At 34.6% G+C, this 14,953-nt stretch overlaps 1 long non-coding RNA gene across 1 annotated transcript; it reads left to right on the forward strand.

Moving 5' to 3' along the window:
* Positions 1-337: 337 nt before the first annotated feature.
* On the forward strand, positions 338-10,605 carry LOC126964446 (uncharacterized). The gene is made up of 4 exons (XR_007729373.1): positions 338-454; positions 6,091-6,249; positions 7,886-8,060; positions 9,610-10,605. It is a non-coding gene; the product is annotated as an uncharacterized LOC126964446 (long non-coding RNA).
* The last annotated feature ends 4,348 nt before the right edge of the window (positions 10,606-14,953 follow it).

Genomic DNA, 14,953 nt, shown 5'->3' on the forward strand with positions numbered 1-14,953 from the left:
GCAGGAATCAGGTTAAACAGCTCTTCGGAACACTACCCGTGATTAATGCGGTAAAAGACACACAATGAAGCGACGTCTCTACGCAACGCCAAGTGATCCAGCCGTTCGCAGAGCACTGGGTCCCCGACAATTCGAGCTGCTCTGCGTTGCACGCGGTCAAATGGTACTCCATAAAAAATATTTACAAAAGTTTCAAACGGTATGTAGACACAATAAGCATTTAAAGATATTAAATGTTTTCTAGTAAAAAAATATATCACATTCATTTGACCCAGCCTTATCAGTTAACTTGAACCCGAAACAACGAAACAAATAGTGAATCAGTTTTTAAATAATACTCTAAACACAGACGAGTGGTTGAGAGTTTGTGAACTGTACAAATATGTATTTATCTAAATGTTGTTATTTTGTGCCGCTAAGAATTGGACTATTGGTTTTTGCAGTACTTAAAATTGTAAGTAGTTATTTACATATCTATCTAACCTATATTTAAAAGAGGTAACATTTGTATGTTTGTCATGTTTTCACACAAAAACAACTGGACCAAATTCTAAATTTCTTTCACCATTAGAAAGCTGCATCTTCACTGTGTGACATAGTCTATATAACATTAATAAAAAAAATAGGGTTCCCCAATAAAAAATCAATAATATAACCCAATAAATAAGTCGTAAAATTCTGTCATCGCATGCGCTGCGGAAACTGTTGATGGTAGAACAAAAAAATGTTCTACAGTAATAACGTTTCTACGTTGTTCTATGTTCTACGTTTCAATATGAAAAAAAAAAAATCCGCGATATGTCCAACTACTGTAGTCATGCCACTACAACTGCTTTTAACATGTTAAAATTTATTATTGTAAATGTAATTAAAATGTATATTAAAATTGTAATGTAATAATCACTATCTCATTAAATTTTATTAAAGACCGTTTTAACACCTGTCAAATACATTTCAAATTATTAAAATCGGATAGTAACTTTAAAACATACCTAAATCGAATTTCGAAATGTCAATCTAAAGAAAATAGTGCAATAAGAAAATAATAACTAAGTGAAACAAAACTTTTTTATGTTAACAAAAATAAATCTATCAATAGTCCGACTTACGGCCGTTCCCAATATACTATCTACAGATAGAGATAAATAACTACTTTCTACTGTCAGTAATTAGCTGTCAATAATCTGTAACTGTTTTATGTTTTATTTTATTAAGAAAACCAACAGCATATTACAGATTAGATAAATAACTAATAATATTTTACAATAATAATGCCAATAACAGGTTTCCCTTATATTATATTATATTAAATTACTACATCACATCACATTACTACATACACTTCATTACATAAAAAAAAACTGTTACTAAATATATACATAAAAGGTAATACATAAATATGTATACTATATGTGGTAAAATAAATAAACATATTAATATATTATGTTAGTGCATCAGTTACTTAGATGTATCATTGAAAGTAGCTATGAGTTCTGATTTGAATTTAGATTTATTTATGCTGAAAAGATCTACGTGACTGAAGGTTTTGTTGTAAGTATGTATTGCCCGTGATATGAAAGTGTTTTTGGAATAGTTTGTATAGTGTAGTGGTTCATATAGTAGATTCGTGTGCCTCGTGCGGGTTGACGGTGTACAGTATGATATTTTAGAGGTCAATTTATCACAGTCAACAAAGCTGTTCACAATATCAAATAGTAGGCTCGTATCAAGTAAAATGCGTCTCTGCTCCAACGTTAATAGTTTGTGCGCCTTACAACTGTCATAATAAGAGCCGGTGTGTAATTTTTTACGGTAGTTTAGGTGGTTTAAGAATTTTTTCTGTATACGTTCCAAGCGTTCATTGTAAATTATATATTGTGGAGACCATATTGGACAAGCATATTCCAGAATACTCCTGACATATGCATAGTAGATAACTTTAATAGGTTCTATATCAGAAAATGGTTTGCACGTGCGCAAGACAAATCCCAGATTTCTTATGCTTTTTTTTGCTATGTTGTTAATGTGGTCGCAGAGTAACATTTTGTGATCAAAATATACTCCGAGGTCGCGAACAAGTTTGGATTTCTGTAAAAGTGTGCCATTTAAGGTGTAGTTATAGACAAAGGGCTTTGATTTACGCGTATAACTGATTTGCACGCATTTGAGTATGTTGACTGTAATGTTGTTTCTTTTATAATATTCAAAAAGACAGTCGAGATCCTTTTGCATCAACTGACAATCATTTATAGATTTTATACTACGATATATCTTCTTATCGTCAGCATACATAAGATATTCAGAGTTAGCTAAGCAGGAACCGATATCATAGAGATATGCATTATAAAACAATAGCCCTAAATGCGAACCCTGTGGTACACCGCAGGGAATATCAACGAGATCAGACCTGTAACCACCAATTACAACCGCTTGAGATCTATTTGAAAGATACGACTGTACCCAACGAAGTAAATCTCCATGAATTCCAAGGAGCTGCAGTTTGTGGAGAAGGATGACATGGTCCACACGATCGAAAGCTTTTTCAAAATCAGTGTAGATCACGTCAACCTGACCACCACGTTGCATGTTAGAAAGTACATAATCGGTGAAGCACGCCAGGTTCGTGGAAGTCGATCGCCTCCTGAGAAAACCGTGCTGTTCATGAGGAATGGATTTAGCAATTATATGATAAATTGAATTGTATACGATAAGTTCGAGTAACTTAGCTACAGTGCATAGCATTGAGATACCCCTATAGTTCTCAATCATTGTCCTGCTACCTTTTTTGTGAACAGGCACTATGTATGCTGTTTTCCATCTGTGTGGAAAGATACCTTCACTTAGAGAGCGATTGAATATGATTGATAAGGGCAGGGCAAGACTTTTTGCACACAAGTGCCAGAATGTGGAAGGAATACCGTCGCAACCAACGCCTTTCCTAGTGTTAAGGTTTTAGAGCATCTTAAGAATAATGGTGGGATTTGTTCGTACACATGAGTATGCGTCTAGCCCATGAGAGACGTTTTCTGGAAACTGATCCGTCTTATGGTGATTAACGAAAGCGTTTTTAAAAAATGAGTTAAAACCATCGCAAATCTCTTTCCCATCCACAAATTTGTCGTTGCCCATACTTAAAGACTTAGGGTAACAGGAACCCCCTCGAAGAGCTTTAGCAAAAGTCCAAAATAATTTAGGATTCGATTTGATATTGACCTGGCAGTTTGAAGTAAAGTTATTGAAACATTGTTTTTGTACACGTCGCTCCCTACAGCGAAGCAATGTGAATTCGTCATAGTCTGTTTGGGTTACCGTATTTCTTCCATCTTTGGTGAGCTTTGTACTTCTCCCTGACAATTTTTATAAGAGAAGAACTGTACCACTTAGGGTACGATCTACTCGGTTTTGATTTACGTAAAGGGACGTACTTATCTACACTGTCCCAGTATACCCGATAAGCCATTCATATCGCCTTATATTGGCACGCGTGAATTGAAATTTACCAATTTTGATATAATAATACGTCGTCCCATTGACAGACTGCGTGTGCGGATAAGGCGAGTTACCGTCGATATGTTTATTGGGACAGAAAAGTCAACGATAGTTACGATTTTTATCTCAAGTAAGAGACTGAATATTGGGAACGGCCGTTAGTAGACTTTCCACTAACTACCACGAGATCGGTATCTAAGCGAGTAAATATAATATCAATATAAATGACAATTATAGAAAGATAGATAGACACTTTATTGCATACCATACAGACTTAGAAAAATAGAAATATATGTATATAAAGATAAAAATTATAAAAATTTAGAAAAATATTCTATGTTAATTATAGTCATAGGTACGCAATTCCATGGAATTACAGCATTCCATGGAACAATTACTAAGCTTAATGGGGATAAAACAGACAGGAAATTTTACATAGTATGAAGTATATCAATAAAACTTTATACCTGATGTGAAAAGAAATTTGAAACCCTTCCATTTAACTTAGGTCGTAAATATATAAAATAAAATCTTAAAATCGTTTGTTCGTAGAGGTTGAAACACGACTCATTTCAATGTCAAACACTTACCGCTTAGATTAAGGATTGGTCTCCGCTGCGCTCCAATTAGATACCGCACTTCCTAATAACAACATCTTTTTTATTACGGCAACTATTAGATACTTGTGTGCGTGTCTTTTTTTGTCTTTCTTATTTCTTGTAGTATTATTTTTACAAAGTTTTACTACGCAACCCGGCATTTCAGTTTCAATTATTGACAAAGTTTAACAGAACTCCTTACTCTAAAGACTTACCCTCTACCACCCAGGAAAAGTTGATCTCTAATAAGTAGTTGCTAGAAACTATTTATTACCATTCTCTCTATAAAAGAATAAAAATAATCAAAATTAATACAGAATGTATCAAAATTGAATTATTGGACACTGAACATTTTTACAATTTCAATGTTGTTATTGAAATTGAAAGTAAGGTTATGTTTCGGTTATTGACAGATAACATCTATGACTCTTTGGTTTGTCCTTTGCAATTACAATCAGAATTGTTATATTTCTGAGAGCATTCCATGGAACAATCACTATATATGGTATGTTCTGAAATGCGCTGCGAACACTGCACGGTGCTATCACTGTAGAAAAATTCGTTCCGCTATGGACTGCCATTACACTGCCGCAGTACCCTAGGGAAATATATGACGTCATAAATCGCCGACATATTCTACTGTGAGTACTGGTGTTTTCGGGGTAAGGTACTCGCAGTACTTTGATCACGTGATCAGTCAAAAACACTCGAGTGCCTAACGTTTTATAAACAATACCTACAGTTTAATCCCAAATATTTTTAATTTAACAGGACTCCAACAACAGTTTTTTTTGATGAACTAGAAAACTTTAATACACTCATTTGAATGCTGCGTCAACAAATGCGGATGACAGTATACTTTATATAACGTTCCGTTTTAAATAGTAACCAATATAACTGGCTATAAAGGAACGGCTTCACAGTATACTAAATTGACGTCACACTGTATAGTGGTCGCAGTGCATATCGGAACATACCCATAGTCATTTACAAGAATATATTTATCAACCAAGAACAAATCTCCAACCGTTCTGCTTTCAATAACATGGTCGTACTATTGGTATAGACCACGTAATACACTAAAAATATTGTAAGACCGATGAAAGCCAATATGATATTGATAATTATGGATCGATCGATCAATCGTGGAGTTGGGTTTAAATTAATTTAAAAGTTATATTATGATAAGTTTTATCAGAACAGCACAATGTTATGCACATGTTTGGTGAGGTGAATAATGATACCATTAACAACTCATTTGCCGTACGATATTTTTAATTTACTGTTTAAAATGGTTTTTTATTCGTTTATTTTATGTGTAATTTAGTTTCATATTGTTTAGACCTTTACTTTATATTTTAAATGTTATTGTTATTAATCATACTCGTAATAGTATAGCTATTTATCTATCTATATAGAGAGAATGTATGTTTGTATGTTCCCTAATAACTCCTAAACTATTCGACCGATCTCATTGAAATATTTTGTAATAGATTCGTTGAAGCTCAAGGAAGGTTTACATATATAATTTATATGGCAAAACAACGTTTGCCAGGTCAGCTAGTATATAAATATTTTAAAAGTACAGTTCTTAAGTATTGTCGGTTATTCTCAAGATAACCAGTTTTATGAATGATGCGGGAAATTAAATTGAATTAGAAATATAAATTAGGCTACATTATATTAGATCCTTTAGATGAAGCCACAACCTGAGAATTGAACAAGACATATCAATTTTTACGAACCATGCGTACTCGAATGGTTGGAGCAGTTGGAAAGTGCGCTCAGATGGAACCCGGTCGGGGTATCGAGTCCCGCATCGTTTATAAATTTTGTATGTGTAATGAAAGCCCGAAGTGAGGAATATCTCTTTAAAATAACAAATTGAATAGATTCAAGGTTAATGGATGGATCTACCTTTGATTTTTAACAGAATAATCAATAATGAGATAGAAATATCATGTTTACATTAAATCTCATATCATTATGAACAAAATTTCAGCTAGCAATTATAACCCACTATATTTATTTTGACGAGTCGGACTTTCCACCCGACACGGAGGAAGATGAACGGGACTTCATGATGGTGTTGATAATTGGGGGTATCATGAAGCTGATTCAGGTTCTGTTTACTGGGGCACTTATCATCGGGATTATCAAGGTAACTGTTTCTATACAACCTGATCTTCGCTCTTACTAGAAGCTGTCAAGAGAATACTATAACACCAGAAAGAATATTTATTACAATTATTATTAATAACTGTCCTGTAAAAAAAACACAGCTTCAACAATGCTTCATATATTTGAAGATCTAACACATTTCCCTTATATAATTAGCCAATTTTACTTTCGGGATAATTGACAGTTACTTAATAAGTCTTATTGAATAAGTTACATTAACACCAATTAATTATGGTGAAACCATTAGCTGTTTTGGTGGTCGAAGCATCAAGGTTGTTATCAACAGTGCATGCTCCGACTTAAAACTCATAAACGCTGGCGTCACGCAAGGCTGCGTGCTATCCCCTACACTGTTTTTTCTTCATATCAATGATATGCTGCAAGTTAGCAGTATTCATTCAACCGGAACAATTTAGAAGCGAGACTATACTATGCAAAAGGTCAAAGGAAGAAACAGAAATGAAAGTAATTAAATAATTAATATAAAATAACAACAAAAACAGTGAGACTACTAAAGTGGTTCATCATACAAATTATTAATTTTTATGACAAAAAGTGACGAGACGAACAAGACTTTCACATTTGGTAAGTGATATGCCCTGCCCATCACAATGCAGTGCTGCTTAGAATTCTTGATTGGATGCAATTCGCATTTGCGTCACTTTAATGTCAAGTCTCAATGGTCTAGTAATTTCAGTTGCTACGGCGCCTTTCAAAGTGAAACACAATAATGCCTTCACATTTTTGCTTTACGCGAGAAAAAGACGCCGCTGTTTCTCACCTAGCCGGTATATGTGCATAGAAGCCTGCCACTGCTAAAATTTAAAAAAGCAGAGACATTTTCAACAAATGAATGCGTTCTTATGAATAATATATTCATGTTCTTCTTAAGCACTCTAAGAGTAATGCGAGAGTATGTATGAATCACAAAATACTGCCTAAAATATATTGATTATTTGATATTATCTTGATTTAAGAGAGTGGCAATGAGTTTCTAGCTACTTTCTCTCATTAGCTCAACCCTTTGTGAAGTAACAGTAGATTCAATAAAACAAAAGGTGTCATTTCCGTGACCTACATGAATAAAGTGATTTTTATTTGATTTGATTTGATAGCCAACTAGTCGACTGGCTGATTTAAGATGACTCGGACTTAAGATTATGTTATTTATTTATAGGTTTTTGGATTTAAATTTTACTAACTAACCAAACTGAGTGATGTGGACATCTATTATAGTCATGTGTATTATAGTATTTGTTCCTTTATAAAGTATGACTCTTTGATTGCTAGAAATAACATGATGTTGATGTTCCGTATAAATGAATAAAAACAAATAAGATGACTAGGACATACAAATTATCAGTCTTGCAATAGTGACAGAAACTCAGTTGGAGGCTCCTTGGCTAGATTATGTGTACCACACCGGCGCCTATTTCTGCCATGAAGCAGTAATGTGTAAGCATTATTGTGCAAATTACAGGGCAAATGAAACTTAACATATTTTTGTCATTATGGGCAGAGCGTATCAATTACCATCAACTGAACGTCCTTCTCGTCTCGCCCCTTATTTTCATATATAAAAAGTGATTATTCATGGCGATTTTTTTTAATTTTAGAGGAAATATGACGTGGTCCACGTTTGCTACGTGTACTCTGCCGTTATATTGGCGTTGGAACTACTTAAATGTATCGTGTACATTCCACTGGAGACGTACAGATTGTATGCGTACATTCAAGATGACGTCTGGTGGCCATTCTTTTCTTTGATGACATCGTCACTACTCGTTATTGGTAAGATATATCATAAATCTACTACTATTGCATTTTTTTTTCAAGAGCAGGAAAATACAGTTACGTATTACGACATATGTCGGACTCGAGTGTCATACCGACTAAAAACGTCCTCTATGCTGTTGGCCCTGAAGTCTTTTACAGCGACATAGGACGTGGGCCGTGGAGGCCGCAAAGACTACGCAACAACAGTTTGCCTCTTAGTTTCCATTATTAGTAAAGTTTAACAGAACATGTGGTACGTCAACTTCACACATTGTTCGAGACTGGCTCGAGTATTCCCACTTGGGCGTAGTATAAGTTGCCGCACTTTTCGACTACGCCTAGGGTTTTTTGTTTGAGCGCAGCGGAGGCCAATCCTTAATGTAAGGGTTATTAAGATAATTATATTTATTGAGGAGAAGGTTTTTATGGCAGGGCTTTGAAATTCTGATACTTTCTTGTGTGAGGCTAATTCGGATTAAGTCGGCTCGGCTAGTATACACTACAGATACTGTAGGACACAATGCTGTGCAAGTAACTAAAATAAATAATACTTGCTGTAGCTTCATCAGAAGACTATTTTTCTGTCAGGCGAAAGCAGCTGAACTAAGTTTTTTCCACAACTGGGAAATGTGAGGACTCCATTGCAATCTGGCATCCAATCTTGCAATCTACCAATGGGAGGCTCGTTTGTACAGGATGCCGGCTAGATTATGGGTTCTATAACGGCGCATATTTCTGCCGTAAAGCAGTAATGTGTAAGCATTATTGTGCTTCGGATGTTCATCCTGTGCAGGAGCCTCACACTGGTCTTATTTTTCTGACTGCTGAACTAAGTCCTTTCCCCAATTGTGAAGTGTGAGGACTCTATTGCAATCTGGCATCCAATCTCATGCCCAGGAAAACTGTTTCATTCGTCATTTAAATTTTCATAAAAGAATATTTGTGTACTGTGTGTTCTACAAATAATAAAAAAAATACTTTATAAAACATTTGCCTGATGGTCCGATTGTCTGTAATGTAGGTCCAGGCAAAACATGAAAACACTAAATAGATTTAATTCTAATTTTGTATGCATATTAATAAGAGGTGCATTCTTGGGCGCTGTTTCCGGGTCGATCCGACATGGGTACCTTCAAAACTAGCGCACACACTTTCCTTAAAGGCCGGCAACACCCCTGCGGTTCCTCTTGTGTTGCAAGAGGATGTGGGCGTCGGTGATCACTAAACACCAGGTGACGTATTCCCGTTTGTCTTCCTTTTCCAAAAAAAAAAAAACTGGGAGCACAGTGGTAAGAGTTAGCATTTCACCTATTGCTTCAGCAAAGGCTTAGGAATTTTATATCAACTACTACCAATACTTTATAATATAACGCATATATGAATTCAATCGAGACAAGAAAGGTTCTTAAAAAGAATAGAAATATATTTGTAAGTGCGTACCTTGTTAATACGATCTATTATTGTAAGGTTTCATCCAAATCAGTAGTGTTAACTTTTCAGAAGTGGGATATATTATAACATTAGCATGAAATCTATCGATAAACTTTATTACTATTGTTTTTAGGTGTTGAATTCTACTTCGTGGTATTGATTCGGAGTCATCTCTGCAGCATGAAGGAATGCGTCTCCAGTCAGGAGTCATCAGCTGAAAGCCCAAAGAAACCTCGTCCATAGAATATTAATTTAGAACCTATTTATTTACTAGTTCACACCTATGTAGGGTAGAGTTAAGGAGAATCGTCTGTGTATATGAAAAAGTGTCCGTCAAAATGTGTTAAATTAGGGTGGCGCTACAGTCGCATCTTAAAAGACCCGCCAAATATAAAATAATGCTAATCACTCGTGCACGGTACCCTATAATGATTCTATAAGGTTAAATTCAATATATTAATTCGTACAAAGTAAGTTGTTGAAATTTTCAATAATTAACTACTTTAGTCCACAATAATATTATTATTTTTTAATTTTTAATACGTTTACGATTCACCATACTTCATACCATACCCTGTACCTACAGCAGCGCCACTGTGGAAGCTTTATGAACTGTTTTTTACTACGTCATAAGCTTGACACTTTTCTCCCTTAAGAGATGATTCCACTTGCCTATACCCTCCATAATCACACCGTGATACATATTTCACATTGTCAGCCAAAGTGCGAATGACACAAAATCCCTATGCGTGTGTTTTAAAGAGTTGCGAAAATAGACATAGTAACAGTAAGATTTCAGAAGGAGTATATTGGAGTAAGGAGTTCTTTCGGTAAGCAATTATTAAAAAAAAACGTTATTTGTCATAATATTATATTCGAAGAAAGATTAATTCGAACAACACGTTATATGTTCATTATGCACTAATCGAATCTAAAGCTTAACAGACAGGGATAAGATTGACTTGTGGTTGAACTATTATAATAAATTTGTAATTGATTAATCAGATGAAACAAGCCAGTTATATTAGAATGTTTAAATTAAATTATTATTTGTTAAAAAAAATTTTTCGTTACGTAATTTAAGGATTTATTTGTTTATTTATATAAAATAAATTATTTGCTCATGTAATTCATTATTTAAAATACCAAAATTACTATTACAGATTACGCAAAGACCTTATTACTTGTATTTGAATAATATTTGTTCTATTTGTCGGGTTCAAATTCAATCATTGAATCGTTGTTGGTATGACAGCTCTCGTACATCATTATTTTTCCGATCAGAAAATTCCATCCGAGACAGAAGAGTCTCGCTTGTCTGTACTTGAAATTTGGCAGTATACTGTCTGGTCTGATCGTTATTGTAAGTACAAGTTATTATATTCTATTATACTTTTATTTAAACAAAACAAATCTTATAACTATACTAGCTGACCCGACAGACGTTGTTCTGTAGATAATAAAAAAAAAATACTGTTTTATAGGAATTTGCCAATAATATATATTATATATAATATTTCAAAACATCAAGAATTATTTCGTTTTATATGCTCGTTGTTGTTATAATGAAATTGTTTCACAGCAGAACTGTCAAACAGTGCGTCAATTAATTCTCTCTAATATATCCATACAAAACAAATATTGGAAATAAAAATAATTATGGGTCCCAAATCGAAATAAAAAGTATCCTATCTCTCAAGTTGGACCAAACTGCACTCCATGAAGTAATCCCCATTAAAATCCGTTCATTAGTTTAGGAGTCCATCGCGGACAAACAACGTGTCACGTAATTTATATATATTAAGATTAACAATACTATGATAACATAAAATTAAAACTATCATTACGGGGAAGTGTACCAAGAATACTGGCAGCATTTCCGCGTTGGATAGCTAGGCTGATCCGTTGACCGAAATAGGTGACAACAATTTTTTTACGACAATACGGGACGAGACGAGCAGAACATTCAGCTGATGGTAATAGATACTCCCTGCCCGTTACAATGAAGTACTGGTCAGGAATCTTGAATAACCCAAAAATTCTGAACGGCACTACAATTGCGCTCGTCACCTTGAGACATAAGATGTTAAGTGTCATTTGCTCAGCAATTTCACTAGCTACGGCGCCCTTCAGATCGAAATAATACTTACACATTACTACTTCATGGCAGAAATGGGCGCCGGTGCTCATAATCTAGACGGCATCCTGTGTAAGGCCATTAGCAACTTGGGTGGTTGTGGCACTTGCGTGCGGTCATCTTCATCATCGTCCTCCATCATCGATGACAAGTTCTTCAAGCTTCTGCGGAGAACTGACGATCGACACGGATATTGGTGGCGTGTGGAAACGCTAGGGGCTTTTGATACAGTCAGATCAAATCACTATGAATGTATTGTTACATATGTAGCGGGTATTAGGCACCGCTGATGTACACGCCTATTTACCATCTGGTACCTAGAATCCTCCCACTGTTGAAAAAAAGGCTGATCGGAGCTTGAAACTGATTCAAATTCAAACATTTTTATTCAAAATAGGATATCAATATCATTAATTGAAAGTCAAAAAGCACCCATTCCGAAAGGTACTCGTATGTCTCAGAGATGAGAAGAACGGGCGCATTAAACTTAGCGGACTTCTTTTTTTATAAAAATATGGCTACAATGTAAAATCATACTATAAATTTTATTATTTAATAGCCTGTGGGTGATCGCTCTATTCCCAATCAGTGGTATCATTAAGAAAGTCATTTATGTTATAGTAACCATTACCACAAAAACATTTTTTAAGAATTCTTTTGAATTTCGTAATACATTTGTTTTGAACATTATCTGGGATCTTGTTGTAAGCATATACAACGCCCAACAAAAGACTTACTAACTCGACTTAGCCGAGCAGTAGGCATTATAAGTTTATGTCTGTTCCTGGTGTTAACATTATAATTATGACAGTTTCTAGCAAATTCACTTATGTGCCTATGAAAATACATAACAGAGAGAGAGAGAAGCAACAGTCAAGATGTTTATTTTGCTTTCAATGATTGTTTAGGACCTAGGTCATAAATAGCGTCAATAGTCCACTTTTGCAGCAGAAAGATGGTATTGATATCGGCAACATTACCCCATAAAATATATAAAAAATCTAACTCATTGAAAGTTGAAATAGAGATCCATTCACAGACCGACTATAAATATAATATTGTAGTGACATTTCTACAAATATTGAATTAACAATTGGTATTCAGCCCACGCAACACTGGTCGCGCCTCGTCCGTTGTCGCCGATAAGCCAAGCTGTGAATTCGATGAGCAATCCGATAATAATAGAACGCAAATCATCTGACTTTTGTACCCAACATCCTTGGTACTTATTGAATATAAAATTTCTTCATTGTTCCTGCGAAATTCAGCTTGTGATGTATGGAGGGTAGAGGCAAGGAATATCATCTGTGCATATGAAATACTGTCCGACAAAATGCGTTAATTTAGGGTGGCGCTACTGTCGCATCTTCAACAACTAACGAGTTGTTGAAAATTTCAATAATTCAATACTGTAGTCGACAGTGATATTATAATATTAACTCGGCATACTTCAGTTCATCTACAATTGCTACATTCTAACCATACCCTGTGCCTACACCAGCGCTATTGTGGAAGGTTTTTGAACTATTATTTACTACATAAGCTGGACACCTTTTCAACTTTTATCCCTTAAGAGATGATTCACTACCCCCCATATTGTTAGATAGCTTATAACTTTCTTCTATTGACGACTACACACGTTATTTATGTTATTATTAAATAGTAGAAATTATAATATTATGGATTTTTTTGGGACAATTGACGACTCGAGAACGAGACGAGAAAAAATCCAGATCCTCAATTTTGTGTACTCTCCGAACAGAAAAACCAGAGTTGTGAAAGAGACCAGTCCACTACATTATCTGGGATCACAATGAGTTCTGGAGAAGATTTAGTATAAAAAAATACTGTTGCTTACTTACCCTAATTGATTCAGAATAAAATAAAATATGAAAAGCAAAGGTTTGTAGTATTTTATTAAGGATAGGACCTACATACATAACATTTTGTAAGTCTTTATATAGAATCGAATCTATCTGTTCAAAACTATACCTACATTATTCGCCTTAATTCTATTATAAGTTCAAAGTGAAATAGCACTTCCTATAACCAGAAATCGAATGAGGCGTGCGTATTTCTAAGTGTTTCAGATTGACTCACTTGGAATACCGGTGGAATTTCAAAATGCTTTCGATTGACTTACTCGCTACGCCATGTTCATTAAACATGGTGAGTTACATTTACCACACAAACGTTTTTTAACAATTCTTTTGAATTTCGTATTACATTTTTTTTGAACATTTTCTGTTGTCGCATCACAAAGGAAATTTGAATCACTTAATAAATAACGCCGATTATTATGTCAAATACCTAAAGTCCGGATATCTAGAATGGTCGTTTATTCTATCGCTATATTTAGCACTGCCACCAACGGAAAGGGTGGGAGGCGTCATGTGCGACTGTACCGTGCTTGTTACAGGCTGTTACGACTGGCCTCTATCTAAGCAGTAATTTGTCGATTAATTATTAATTTATAAATTTCCCGGCCCTGATAATTTTATAACTAAATTTATCAGAGCCGGGAAGTATCCCACAATATATGTATCTTTGTGGTACACTTTACTGAGAAACTATAACACTTTCAACTCATCACAATTGTTCTAAAGCAAAATTAAGTGAAGTACAGGACTATTACGTGGTCTTGAAGCATTTATTAATTTATCGATTTGATCAAAAGTTATGTTCCGTTCAAATATGAAAAGCTGAAACTGTGTTAGTCAAAAGAGCTTTATGTTATGTCGAAGATATAATTTATAAAAAAAAATATGGATGGTTCGATTTGAAAAAAAAAAATTAATTGTTCCAGAAAACAATTTCCATTACTTAATGGTGCTTTTATTAAGCTAATGCTTTCGTAAAAACAATTCATAAGTAACAAGTTTTTACATGTTGTTTTATTTTTTTTAATGAAAATAAGAGACGAGATGAGCAAGGCGTTTAGCTGAAAGTAATTGATACGCCCTGTCCATTACAATGGTGTACCACTGAGGATAGTTGAAAAACCCAAAAATTCTGAGCGGCACTACAATTGCGCTAGTCACCTTGAGACATAAGATGTTAAGTCTCATTTGCCCAGTAATTTCACTAGCTACGGTGCTCTTCAGAACGAAACACAATAATGTTTACACATTACTGCTTCACGACAGAAATAGGCGCCGTTGTGTAAAATTGTCGTAAAATTAAAATATATTGAAGATAAATAGACACCTATTGGTAAATCAAATCTATTGTTAAAGCTTAAAAGTTTTCAAGAAGCTTTCTCCCTCGTACTACAAAGCTGTGGAATGAGCTTCCTTGTGCGGTGTTTCCGGGACGATACGACATGGGTACCTTTAAAAAA

The sequence above is a fragment of the Leptidea sinapis genome, chromosome 5, assembly GCF_905404315.1.
Source record: "Leptidea sinapis chromosome 5, ilLepSina1.1, whole genome shotgun sequence".
Lineage (NCBI taxonomy): Eukaryota > Metazoa > Arthropoda > Insecta > Lepidoptera > Pieridae > Leptidea > Leptidea sinapis.